Source organism: Lethenteron reissneri, chromosome 25, assembly GCF_015708825.2.
Source record: "Lethenteron reissneri isolate LAM-NWPU_2019-01 chromosome 25, ASM1570882v1, whole genome shotgun sequence".
Classification (NCBI taxonomy): Eukaryota; Metazoa; Chordata; class Hyperoartia; order Petromyzontiformes; family Petromyzontidae; genus Lethenteron; species Lethenteron reissneri.
The window spans coordinates 11,595,558-11,608,725 of NC_083803.1; the positions used below are offsets into that span (position 1 = coordinate 11,595,558).

At 47.7% G+C, this 13,168-nt stretch overlaps 1 long non-coding RNA gene across 1 annotated transcript in view; it reads left to right on the forward strand.

Annotated features, from left to right (window-relative positions):
* LOC133347227 (uncharacterized) overlaps window positions 1-8,652 on the forward strand; it is a 344,284-nt gene extending 335,632 nt beyond the window's left edge. Inside the window, exon 2 of the long non-coding RNA XR_009755694.1 lies at window positions 8,478-8,652. This is a non-coding gene — a long non-coding RNA (uncharacterized LOC133347227). The remainder of the gene's footprint in view (window positions 1-8,477) is intronic.
* Window positions 8,653-13,168: the final 4,516 nt, after the last annotated feature.

Below are 13,168 nucleotides of genomic sequence, written 5' to 3' on the forward strand. Positions count from 1 at the left end.
GCATGGCGCTGGTAGACTGTCCAGGCTTGGCACCAATACGGAAGAGTTGGTAAGACAACCAGGTAGACCTTCAGTTTTGTCTCCTGCTTGATGCCAGTCCTTTCCCATACCGAGTCACGTATATGTCCAAAGGCTGCACTGGCCTTGACAATCCTGATGTTAACTTCATCATCTATGTGCACAGAGTACTACCAAGGTAAGTAAACTTGTCAACGGCTGAAAGTTTTTTCCCATTCACAAAGATGGTGGGCTCAGTGTAGGGTTTCCCAGGAGCAGGTTGGTATAAGACTTCAGTCTTCTGTGTGCTGATTGTTAGGCTGAAGTTGTTACAAGCTGCGGAGAAGTGGTCCATACTGTCCTGTAGATCTTTATTTGAGCCAGCAGCCAGAGCACAGTCATCAGCAAACAAAAGTTCTCGAACAGTGACTTCCTCCACTCTAGTTTTGGCTTGCATCCTCCGCAGATTGAATAGCCCACCGTCAAAACGGTAGATGAAGTTAATCCCAGTGTTGTGGTTCTGGAATGACACCATGCTGAAGAGCGTTGGTGCTAAAACGCAGCCTTGCTTCACCCCGTTTGTGATTGGGAATGGATCAGAGAGTTCTTGCTGGTCTCTGACGCTGGCCATCATGCCATCATGGAGTTTGCGCACGATGCCAATGAACTTGTCTGGATACCCATACTTGGCCATAATCTTCCATAGGCCTTCCTGGTTGACTGTGTCTAATGTTTTTGTTAGATCAACGAAAGCCATATAAAGATCAGCATTTTGTTCTTGGCATTTCTCCTGTAACTACCGGGCATTAAATATCATGTCAGTGGTTCCGCGGTCTTTTCTGAAACCACACTGACTCTCAGGTAGCAGATCCTGGTCTAGGTGGACAATTAGGCGGTTCAGAAGGATTCTTGCCAAGATTTTGCCAGTGATTGATAGTATGGAGATGCCTCTATGGTTGGTGCAGGCCTGTGGATTGCCTTTCCTCTTATATATATGGATTAGAGGCATCCTTGAACTCCTGGGGAACGGTTTCTAATTTCCACAGAGACTGGAAGAGGTCGGTCAGTTTGTCGACTAAGCGATTCCCTTCAGCCTTGTAGATTTCTGCTGGAATGGCATCAGATCCTGGAGCTTTGCCTGATGAGAGGAGGCTTATGGCTTTGCTGGTTTCCTCAATGGATGGTAGAACAGCAAGGGACTGGTTTATTTCAACTTGAGGCAGTCTCGCAATAACCTCCTCATTCATGCACGATGGCTGATTGAGGACTGCGCTGAAGTGTTCAGCCCACCTTGCAAGTATTTTGTCCTTCTCTGTGAGGAGTGTTGTTCCGTCTGCATTCAGGTATAGGTGAAGTTCCTGAGTGTTGCGGACCATAGACCTGCTTGAGTGCATCATAGAGGCACTTGGTGTTGTTACTGTCAGCGTAGGACTGAATCGCCTCAGCTTTTGCACACAGCCAGGTGTCTTGCATGACTCTGAGTCTCCGCTGGACAACCCTGCGAATGTTGAGGAAGGCAGTTTTCTTTAAGCTTGAGCTGCTGTCATTAAGATATGCTTTATGCAGGCGATGTTTTTCGTCAAGGAGTGCTTGGATTTCTGCATCGTTCTCATCAAACCAATCTTGATGTGTACGTATGGGAACACCAAGTGATTCAAGGGCTGTAGAATGCAACACGGTCTTGAGAGCAGTCCAGTCTGCCTCAGCGTCTGTATGTGTTCCTCTTGTAGGCGAGTGATGTTAAGACGCTTTACACGTCTTTTTCCTTGTGTGCGTCTGATAGGCTTAATCCGGACGTTAAGTTTGGAGATGATGAGACGATGGTCAGTCCAACATTCAGCACCACACATTGCCTTGGTCACCCTGACATCGTGCCGGTCGCTCCTCCTCACGATGACGTAGTCAATCAAGTGCCAGTGGTGTGAACGAGGATGCATCCATGAGTTTTTTGCGCTTTGGTAGTTGGAATATCGTGTTGGTGATGAGCAGGTCAAATTCAGAGCATGTTTTCAGCAGCAGAAGGCCGTTGCTGTTACATTTCCCAATGTCATGTGCACCTATGATTCCATTCCATGATTGATGGTCACTTCCAAGAGCTGGCTGTGGCAGCAATAATGACTTCCAGGTCATTATTAAACTTGGTTTTGATCTCGTCAGAGTTGGTCATGGTAGGGGCATAGGCACTGATGATGGTGGCCTCCTTTTTACCTGATAGGTGGAGCTTTAAGGTCATTAAATGGTCATTTATATCCTTGGTTTGGCTTGCCAGTTGGTTGACCAGGTGGTTTTTTACTGCAAAACCAACACCAGCATCACGTCTCTCCTCCTGGCATCGTCCGCTTCAGAAGAATGTGTAACCTGCACCCACTTCAGTCACCTGTCCAGTATTGGCCAGTTGGGTCTCACTAAGGGCATCAACTTCCACATTATATCTGGCTAGCTCTCTGCCCACGAGAGTGGTGCGTCTCTCAGATCTTTTTGATCCAGATGTGTTCAGCAAAGTGCACACATTCCAGGTGCCAACAGTGCGTGGTATCACTTTGGTCTGTTTTCGACCGCAAGTATGGGATCCCACCAGCTGCGGTAGACTGGCCAGGATGTTTTGAAGCAGGCAATGTTTAGGGTACCTTTTCTAACTCTTTCCTAACTATGGAGGTGAGCAGTGTGATCTTGAATAGGGCTGCTCAGTCACTCAGGGTGCTGCCGGACTTCACTGCTGCTTCGGTCCAGTGAGAGAACGACCAATATCCTGAGCCGCCTGCGTGGAGGTTTGCGACTACAGCTTCCAGCATATCCGTGCCTGCTGCTTCGTCGCTCACCCATCGCCACAGGACTTGGATAATGACGATGGTAAAAAGTGCCATGACTTGCGCAGAGAACTTGGATTTAAGTGAGGGTGATTTGCGCAGCATCAACCTCACTCTCTCGACCAGCCCCATCTGTACCCAGTGGCAAGACGTAGTCAAGACGACTGGAGATGGTCCTGGTTGCAGTGGAAGGTCCAAAGACCCTTTTGGTGGAATTTCATCCACCCGGGGTTCCACATGCCCAGGCTCAGACAAGCTGAGTTTTCCGGGTTAGTTAACCGCCGCCCAGGATTTGGCGTTGGCAGCTGCTGACCGTAGCGACTCACCAGGGATGTTGAGCCTGGTGTGTTGTCAGCTGCTGACCGTAGCGACTCACCAGGGATGTTGAGCCTGGTGTGTTGGCAGCTGCTGACTGTACCGACTCACCAGGGATGTTGAGCCTGGTGTGTTGGCAGCTGCTGACTGTACCGACTCACCAGGGATGTTGAGCCTGGTGTGTTGGCAGCTGCTGACTGTACCGACTCACCAGGGATGTTGAGCCTGGCGTGTTGGCAGCTGCTGACCGTAGCGACTCACCAGGGATGTTGAGCCTGGTGTGTTGTCAGCTGCTGACCGTAGCGACTCACCAGGGATGTTGAGCCTGGTGTGTTGGCAGCTGCTGACTGTACCGACTCACCAGGGATGTTGAGCCTGGTGTGTTGTCAGCTCCTGACTGTACCGACTCACCAGGGATGTTGAGCCTGGTGTGTTGGCAGCTGCTGACCGTAGCGACTCACCAGGGATGTTGAGCCTGGTGTGTTGGCAGCTGCTGACCGTAGCGACTCACCAGGGATGTTGAGCCTGGTGTGTTGGCAGCTGCTGACCATAGCGACTCACCAGGGATGTTGAGCCTGGTGTGTTGGCAGCTGCTGACCATAGCGACTCACCAGGGATGTTGAGCCTGGTGTGTTGGCAGCTGCTGACCATAGCGACTCACCAGGGATGTTGAGCCTGGTGTGTTGTCAGCTCCTGACTGTACCAACTCACCAGGGATGTTGAGCCTGGTGTGTTGGCAGCTGCTGACTGTACCGACTCACCAGGGATGTTGAGCCTGGTGTGTTGGCAGCTGCTGACCGTAGCGACTCACCAGGGATGTTGAGCCTGGTGTGTTGGCAGCTCCTGACTGTACCGACTCACCAGGGATGTTGAGCCTGGTGTGCACCCACGGTAGCAACTAGAGGACCGTCCTAGATGGAACAAGCCTGAGGCACAACTAGCTGGACAGACACTCACTCACCCACTCACTCATTACTCACCACCCACTCACCCCTCATCCACTCACCCACCCACTCACCACTCACTCACCCACAACTCACCCACTCACTCATTACTCACCACCCACTCACCACTCACTCACCCACCCACCCACTCACCCACTCACTCACTCACTCACCCACTCACCCCTCATCCACTCACCCACCCACTCACCACTCACTCACTACTCACTCACAACTCACCCACTCACTTGCCCACTCACCCACCCATTCACCAGTCACTCACAACTCACCCACCCACTGACCACTCACCACTCAGTCACCACCCACTCACCACTCACCCTCTCACTCACCCACTCACTCACCCACTCACTCACCACTCACCCACTCATCGACTAACTCACCACTCACTCACCCATTCACCAGTCACTCACAACTCACCCACCCACTGACCACTCACCACTCACTCACCACCCACTCACCACTCACCCTCTCACTCACCCACTCACTCACCCACTCACTCACCACTCACCCACTCATCGACTCACTCACCACTCACTCACCCATTCACCAGTCACTCACAACTCACCCACCCACTGACCACTCACCACTCAGTCACCACCCACTCACCACTCACCCTCTCACTCGCCCACTCACTCACCCACTCACTCACCACTCACCCACTCATCGACTAACTCACCACTCACTCACCCATTCACCAGTCACTCACAACTCACCCACCCACCCACCCACTGACCACTCACCACTCAGTCACCACCCACTCACCACTCACCCTCTCACTCACCCACTCACTCACCCATTCACTCACCACTCACCCACTCATCGACTAACTCACCACTCACTCACCCATTCACCAGTCACTCACAACTCACCCACCCACTGACCACTCACCACTCACTCACCACCCACTCACCACTCACCCTCTCACTCACCCACTCACTCACCCACTCACTCACCACTCACCCACTCATCGACTAACTCACCACTCACTCACCCATTCACCACACTGCAAGTAACAGCCCTTCTCTATTTGCTTCCTCTCTCGCACGTATAACCTTGCAGAATTCAACAAAGGTGTTTATACCTAGACTTGAAGCTTTCGTGACTGCAAGGAATCATATTCTTAGGTGTTTTCGGTAAAGTCACGTAGGTAAAACATCAAAATTAATAAAAATAATAAAATAAAATAAAGATCACGACGTTTCGGAGGCAACACAAGTCTCCGTCATCAGGTGGATCTGGCTGTGACTGTCCCACCTGATGACGGAGACTTGTGTTGCCTCCGAAACGTCGTGATCTTTATTTTATTTTATTATTTTTATTAATTTTGATGTTTTACCTACGTGACTTTACCGAAAACACCTAAGAATGTGTTTATACCTCTTATCAATTAAAATTTGAGTGCTGTTTGTTGCTGACCGCTTGTCGTTTTGGACCTTTGGGCCTGCGCTCAGAAACTGTTTAAATATACACCTCTTGAGTTCAGTGACAATCAGCCGTGGGAAATTAAAAATGACCTCCGTTGATATTACCTTGCAACTTGCTCCACATTTTTACGTAAAAATCCAAAGCTAAGGATGCTTAAACAATGCCGTCAACAAAGCAAAGTTGTGTTCGCATCCAATTCTCAAAAGCAACTGACATCCTGGTTTCGTTTTAAAAAATGCACTGAATGTCGTGTGATGCAACGATAATGATGTATTATGTCCTGTTATCTTGCGTTTATTTTAAGCATCGTAATATATCTTCACGCCATAAAGCATGACAGTCTTGCGATGTCACAATACACTTCAAGTTGCTGACCAGCAGTTTGACAAGGAATGTAAATTCGAATTTGTTTTTTTTTGCAAGATAGGCCCTGGGCTGCAATTCTAAGGGGGTTTTTTTTTGTTTTATATAGACAAAGCAACTGCCGTTTCAAAACGAGAACTGAAAAAGATACTGCATAACCACTGCCGGATGTAGGACACTATCGCCATCACGTTAAGTTCTTAGTAACAGATCGCAGGTCATTCTCACATAATTGGTGTTCATGACTTGTTTTAATCACACATCAACATAATCGTCAGCCACGGTCAATCCGCTCCTGGATGAAGGCCTCCCCAAGCCATCACCATCGCTGACGAACCTTCACGCAGCACCTGCCAAGCCCTGCTTGTAAAGAGGACACAGAACCGAAGGCGTGCATGTACAAGGAAATGCGCTCGCGTTGTACCGGACTACAGAATTGTCTCTCAGACTGCCCGTGATGGTATAATTTTTCTTTAGTTTTTTTGTCCACATCGGGAATATTTCACCTTGAATATCCCTTGAGATGGAACTTCTCGTTTGCAAAGGTGTCCAGAGTGATTATGTTACTGCTTTAAATGTCCACATATCTGAAACACGCCAGGACTAATACCTCTGCCGTGGCTGACCATTGCTATAACGCTGTGGGCTCTCCTGATATTGTTTTTTCCGAGACCAAGGTGCTCTACAAACCTTCGGGCTATTATCAAAGGTTTGTTCATGAAGCCATCCAGATATATAAACAGAGCCATAACTTCAACCGAGAAGATGGATACAAATCGAGCAATCATTGGAAGGATGTTATGAACCAGATTAAACCTTAAATGCGTTATGGTCTTGTCTTCATATCCGCATCTCCTGTTGCTTTAGCTCCCCACTCCCAGCCCCGCTGTCCTCCCCAACCCCCCCTACATTTTGTCTATGCTCGCCCTTTAATCCCTTCGAGCAGCACTCCACTTGGCAGCACTCCACTACCCCTACCCCACATCCCCCTCTCTATCTCTCCTCCCTGGCTCCTCCCCTCTCTGGCTCCACCTATATAGCCTCTTGTTACAGCAGCCATTTTTCCCACTTCAGCCATTGTTTCTTGCTGTGGTTGTCCCACCTGATGACGGACGCTTGTATTGTGCCCGAAACGTCGTGATTTAATTTTTTTTATTTTATACCTACGTGACTTTACTGAAAGAACCAAAGAGTATGTCCACATATCGTTTGTGGCCAGGTTACTTCTGAAAAATAATCTAATAGTTCAGTGGGATTTACTTGATAAAATATAAAAAAAAAACTGTTTAGTTTTATACGTTTATATTTTTTAAAGTAATTTGCTTACCTTTCTTATACTTTGCACTCCTATAGTGCCTTTGTCCTGTTTGTTGTTGCAGCCATATCTATTGTACACTACGGTATACGATAATACATTTCAGTTTCAGTGTATGCAATATTAAGAATATTTTCACTGCTTCAAAAGTCATAAGGCTAATGGTGGATCTTCTGTGACTGTGTCATCATTTTCCTCTTTACAGTGTATATGTCTTACTATGTTTCCTGTTGTACTTGGATGGGTTTAGGGATGCACCAACTCCATCGAGTTGTGAAAGGAGGTGCACAGAAAAAAGAGTGTGGCACGGCCCATGTCAGGGGGGCCTTGGCTGGAATCTACTGGTATATGGGGGGCCTTGTCATGGTAAAGTTTGGGAACCCCTGCTTTAAAGTTCACTCTCTCCTGCACACCAGATTCCATGGTGCCTTGCTGCATCACACAGCAATTGCAGGTCTACTGCTGCCTCATTCATTGTTTAATTGTGATAGTTTATGTCTTCAGCGACAGTTCAGCTTAGTTGTGATTAACCAAAATTACATAAACGACCTCAATGAGGCAGCACACCAGCCACTCTGAAACTGAACGATTGAAAGAGTAAAACTGGAAGGCCTGTTTTTGTCTCATGTGTGTTGGAGAGACTGAGATATACATTTGTGTTTATCCGTCTAGCAGCAAGGTAGAAATGATACTTTAAAACGGACGTTGACATGATGTTGAAGAGGTTTTCCATCTGAGTGTGCTACACTCATGTACCTCATATAATCGGGGTTCAAAAATCCCTATTTTTGTAAGCATTAACCAGCAAGGGAGACGTGCGTTTACTGTCTCGTTGATACAGTAAATATGCAGCAGCTAGTAAGTTACGGTACATCCGATAAGGTGCTCAGCATTCGTTCAAAACTTACCTTTCTTTGTGCAACTTCAGGTGTCGAACAAAGTTAGACGTTGTGGCAGCACCGTCTGTAATCTTCGACCCGCATGTTTTGCAAATTGCAACTCGTTTTTTGTCGACTACATCGTAATTTTTATAGCCAAACGAAACTATCTTCGGTATCATTTTGCCAACTGGCGCGTTGTTGCTTGTTGCGCTTCATTGGTTGTCTTGCAATGTGCCTGCTTAGATGCTGTCCAATCAAAACAACGTGGGACTACAGTGATTTGATGTCGTGCAGGCAGCGCGCGTGCTCTCTGCATGCATACAGGTGGTGCACATTTTTTTCACAGATGCAGATAAACTGAGAGCGGCGCGGCCGTGTGAACATTTTTTCCCCCAGTTTTCATGGGAAGTAGCAAGTCTTCTCGAGTCAAAAGGCGCAAGTCCAAGTGAAGTCACGAGTCATTGATGTTAAAGTCCAAGTCGAGTTGCAAGTCTTTGTACATTTTGTCGAGTCGAGTCTGAAGTCATCAAATTCATGACTCGAGTCTGACTCGAGTCCAAGTCACATGACTCGAGTCCACACCTCTGGCTGGGAGATAAAGGCGGTTGGGAGGCTCTCTCTCTATGGGATACATTTTATCTTGGTTATGTGTGATTGACCTGTTTCGCCTTTTTAAATCCTTTATATTAAGTTCGCTTGCTTGCTTGCTTACGACCGTGCAAATCTTTCGGTCGTTTTTTAACCCACTTCCCGTGATCCAATCGAGCTGACATTTTCCACACAGACTCGTTGTGCGAGACAATTAATTTTCGTGAAAAAATTTTCCCAAAATTTTACACTGTTTAGGGGAAAAAAAATTACATATTTAATTACCAATTGCTTAATGCTGGCAGACAATCATCTGACCCATAGGTGGCAGCCATTTCAAGCCACAGGACGACAGGACTCTAGCCGCCATGCATATAAAGGATTTAGAGTGAAAAACTTTGTTTTTACGGGTTATTTTTTTATTCTTCTGGATGACCCTCGATCTAATACTTCATAATTATTATTTGGTTTCTGTTTATCCAGAATTCCTTCTTTGGTTATTTCGGAAAAGTCGCGTAGATAGAACAATAAAAATAAGATGAATAACATTAGTATTAAAATAATATATGATAAATAATAACCCACTAATGTAGATTGTAGCCTAGTTTTTAATCGGAGTGAGTGTGTTGGCAGTCTATAATGTCCACTTATTCTTGTCGCTAAGTTTTGGACTATTTCGTCATCCCTCGTCCGGGGAGATTTGGGTCCCCTGCTGTTTTAGGTACGTGTGTGTGTTCTACTTTTATTTGAGTGATACGTTGTTTAATCAAGGCCTGGCTCCTACCTTCCTTCACGGTGGGGTGTTACATTTTTACGGCTCATCTCCAGCTGCCTTCTTGTCTGGCTTGTGAGGGCAGCGGGGTGAGGGTTTTTGTAAAAAAAATTGTGCCCCACGTTACCCCCCGATTTATTATTAAAAAATATTGGCAGAATTATTCTTAATATCAATTTTGGAAAAAGGCATATATATATATACAACAACGTCTTGCCGTTAAGGCTATTTCTACTGTGAAAACACGCTGCGCAAAGCGCGCTGTGCAAACACGTACGCGAGCGGTCGCGGTCGTAGAGATGGTAATCTACGCGCAAACGGCAGATAGTGGATTTAGTACCCCCGACCCTTACCTTAATCACTCACGCGGCACAGCAGGTGCGCGTTTTCTACACACTCGAATGAAAACTCGCAGTAAACAATGACGGTCGTATATATGGTAATAGATGCGCACCTCACACCCCAACCCCGTGCCGACACCCTGCAGCCCCGCGCTCGCTCTCTCAAACACCCCGCCCCGCACGCAGTCGCTCTACTCAAAAATCACAGACACCACGCCGAAGTTCGTCCACACACACGGAAATCACACGACACCGATCTTCTGAACTGAAGTTTATTAATGGCGCGTTCTGAAGAAAGCCCTGTACGGCCCGGAGTAAACATTCTGCGAGCAGCGCCTAGTCTATCCCTATTCAATCCCTGGGTGTACCCCCACTCTACTTCTCACCACGCAGACGCACTCGCGGTGTCCCACGGACGCTGTGGGAGTCAGGGGGACGAGGATCCGAGAGGTCTCTGCCTGGGATCGAGTCGTAGCAGCACTCGGCTAGCGTCTCTCGGACGTTGCGAGCGACTAGGAGTCGGACCTGGCAGCTGAACGGCTGGAGGAGAACTCCCCTCAACGTGTTTCCGCTCCCTCCTTTTATGCCCTCGGAATCCAAAGATCCAGGGTCATGTGGGGTTATCCTGTGCGGCCAATCGGGCGCCTACCTTTCGATTTTAAACCGATGCCCCGTCCCTACCTGGAGCGTTGCTTTCCCATTACGCCTCGATCCATTGTCTACGCACCCGTCCTCCCCACCCTGGACTCAACCGGTTTGATCGGGGTGGCCGTCTCGCGGAATACACATCTGCAGTGGGTCCAGGAATTTCCCTCCCACCTCCTCGTCTTGTGCTGCCCGCGTAATACCCCCCCCCCCGGCCCCTTCCCCGTGCTGTGAGTGTCTCATTGCGGTTAGCTCGGTGAGCTTCGTCGTGCCCATACAATTTTAAGCCACATAAAATCTAACCAGAAAACTATAGACAGACATATTAGTAGACAGATATCACCAAGATACATAGAGAGAGCAACACAGGTAACAGAGAGGGGTGATCGTCTCTGTGGGGTGGCCTAAAATAGACAGAGGGGGGCGGAGGCAGAGAGAGGGAGGGGGTTCGAGAAAAACATTGCATATCAATGAGTGGACAACAAACGTGATGCTGCAAGTGCGATGACACGGCAAGCAAGCCTGAAAATCAGGAGGACACACTAAAATTAAATAACCTAGTAAAATATCGAAATGTAATGTAATACAACACAGAGGGTCGGTCAACACACAATTAAAGCCAATTCACTGGGGCCGCATTGCATTTTGTCCTGGGGGGGTCGGCCAATCTCCTGGTACTGGGAAACCATGGGACATCCCCGCTAGGGGCCCCTCGGGTAAAAACCCATGGTACCAGGTGACCCCCTACGAGACCCTAAGTGGGTGCGTGTGTGTGTTTAGTGGGGGTGTGCGTGCGTTCGTGTGGAGGGGTGCGAGGGGATGGCAGCGCCGGTGGAGTTGCTCCGTTGCTGTGGCACCACAGGCTGCTCTTCGCCAGTGGTTCTCGACACTTTGTTTGGCTACTGTACCCACTTGTTGAATGTTGTTCCAACCGAGTACCCCCCCCCCCTCCCTTTGCCTGACCCAACATGGTTCTGAGAAATAAATGTGCGAACAATAAATGCCAAGATTTTAACCAATTGTCCATTTTGTGAGGTATCCTAACTCGCGAGCAACTGCAAGCTAATAAAAACAATTCAACGGATGCTCTGCATTGCGTGAGGTGATTTGTTCGCGCTCGCTTGTTACTCTTGAAAACCAACATTGTTTACGATCAATGCGTTTAGAAAGGTATTGTATGCCGTTCTAGGTTACTGTATGCATTGACATTTTATTGTAGTTATTTTATATTGGCAGATTCATACATGATTGTTCACCAGTGACTCTGGTGTCTGACACAATTTCACACATTTTAAAAATCACTTCACGTACCCCCTGGGACATTTCCACTTACCCCCAGGGGTCCGCGTACCACTATTCTATCGCCTGCCTCACGAGGTTGGCACTGCTCTGGCGGGATGCATGGTACAGGGCTGCTGTGCCCAACGACTGTGGTGGATGTGCTGCCTGTTGCACCCCGATGGCTGCTACATTTGCCCACTGCACATCAAGCGAAGTATTTCTGCTTTCACGCCGCCATCGTTTGCTGTGAAGTCTGAGGTCATCCCCGTGTCATGTTTTCTGATGTTATTTTCGATGCTGTCTTGAGGAGTGCGTCTCTTTTTATCCTCCTCCTCCTCCACATGTCCGATTTGAATAATAGCTCATACTTTATTCAAACAATCACCTTTTATTCCTTATCCTAAAGAAAAACATTGTACGTTGTCCTTCAAGCCTCGCCAACAACCGAGCTCCGTTTCACTTAAAGCTGAAACAACATTCAAGAACGATGGCCCGACAATAAAAGTATAAAAAGGCGTTTGATTCAGTTGAAACGTGTGCCATCATGATGCACGCCCTCTCAAGGCAGGGTCTAAATAAAAATGGGAAGAAATCGCTGCACGTCGATCATACACGAAGATCTTGGCAATATTATTCTGAACATTCACCATTCACGGAGCTATATTTTCACCGGGGCTGTTACCAGGAGGATTGCCAAATATTTTCAGACAATTGGGTTGGAGCATTCGAAGCATAAACAACAGCTGAAAAAGCAACCAGGGGAATGTGTGAATAACTGAATGGATACACCTGCAGAGTTGGACTTCATAGTCAAGATGTGTAAAAACAAAAGCCACATTACAGTTGTGACCTAAATCGCGTGACTCATTGTTGGAAGTCATAACAGAAGTGTTTTGGGTAAGATCGCATAAACACAAACGTGTCGTTAAACCCGCCACCACCCGACACAGGAAATTAGTAAGGTTTGTCACGTAAACCCGTAACAATTTCTACTGGAAGACCCAGAGCAGGTGGCTCGGGTGCGACAGACTCATCGTCGTGAAATGAAGAGGTGGGTCAGAACAGGTCAGGGTACTTTTGGAAAAAAATTTACAAATCTAGAGGAATGTGCCTAAAGTGGTAGGGGGTTTTAAAGACATGATATGTGGACACTGTGAAATAGCAAAACGATCAATTACGAAACGTCAGCACAGAAACATCGCGAAGGTGACCGCAAGCGGTTGAAGGGACAGGAAGAGGGGCGCGTGGATTCCAGGACGTTTGCGAGTTCGAGACATCGTATTGACTGTGAAGGAGGGAAGGCGATTTAGGAAGGACAATTCGCTAGAAGGGATGATGGCGTGACTGGTGATGGAATCAAATAAAAACTATTTGAGAGCGCGGCTCAGAGGGTGACTGACCACTGTTGTGGATGGAGCAATAACCTCGCTCCCTGTGCAGGAGTGAGATGGATTTAGGCATCGCAGGGCTGTGAGT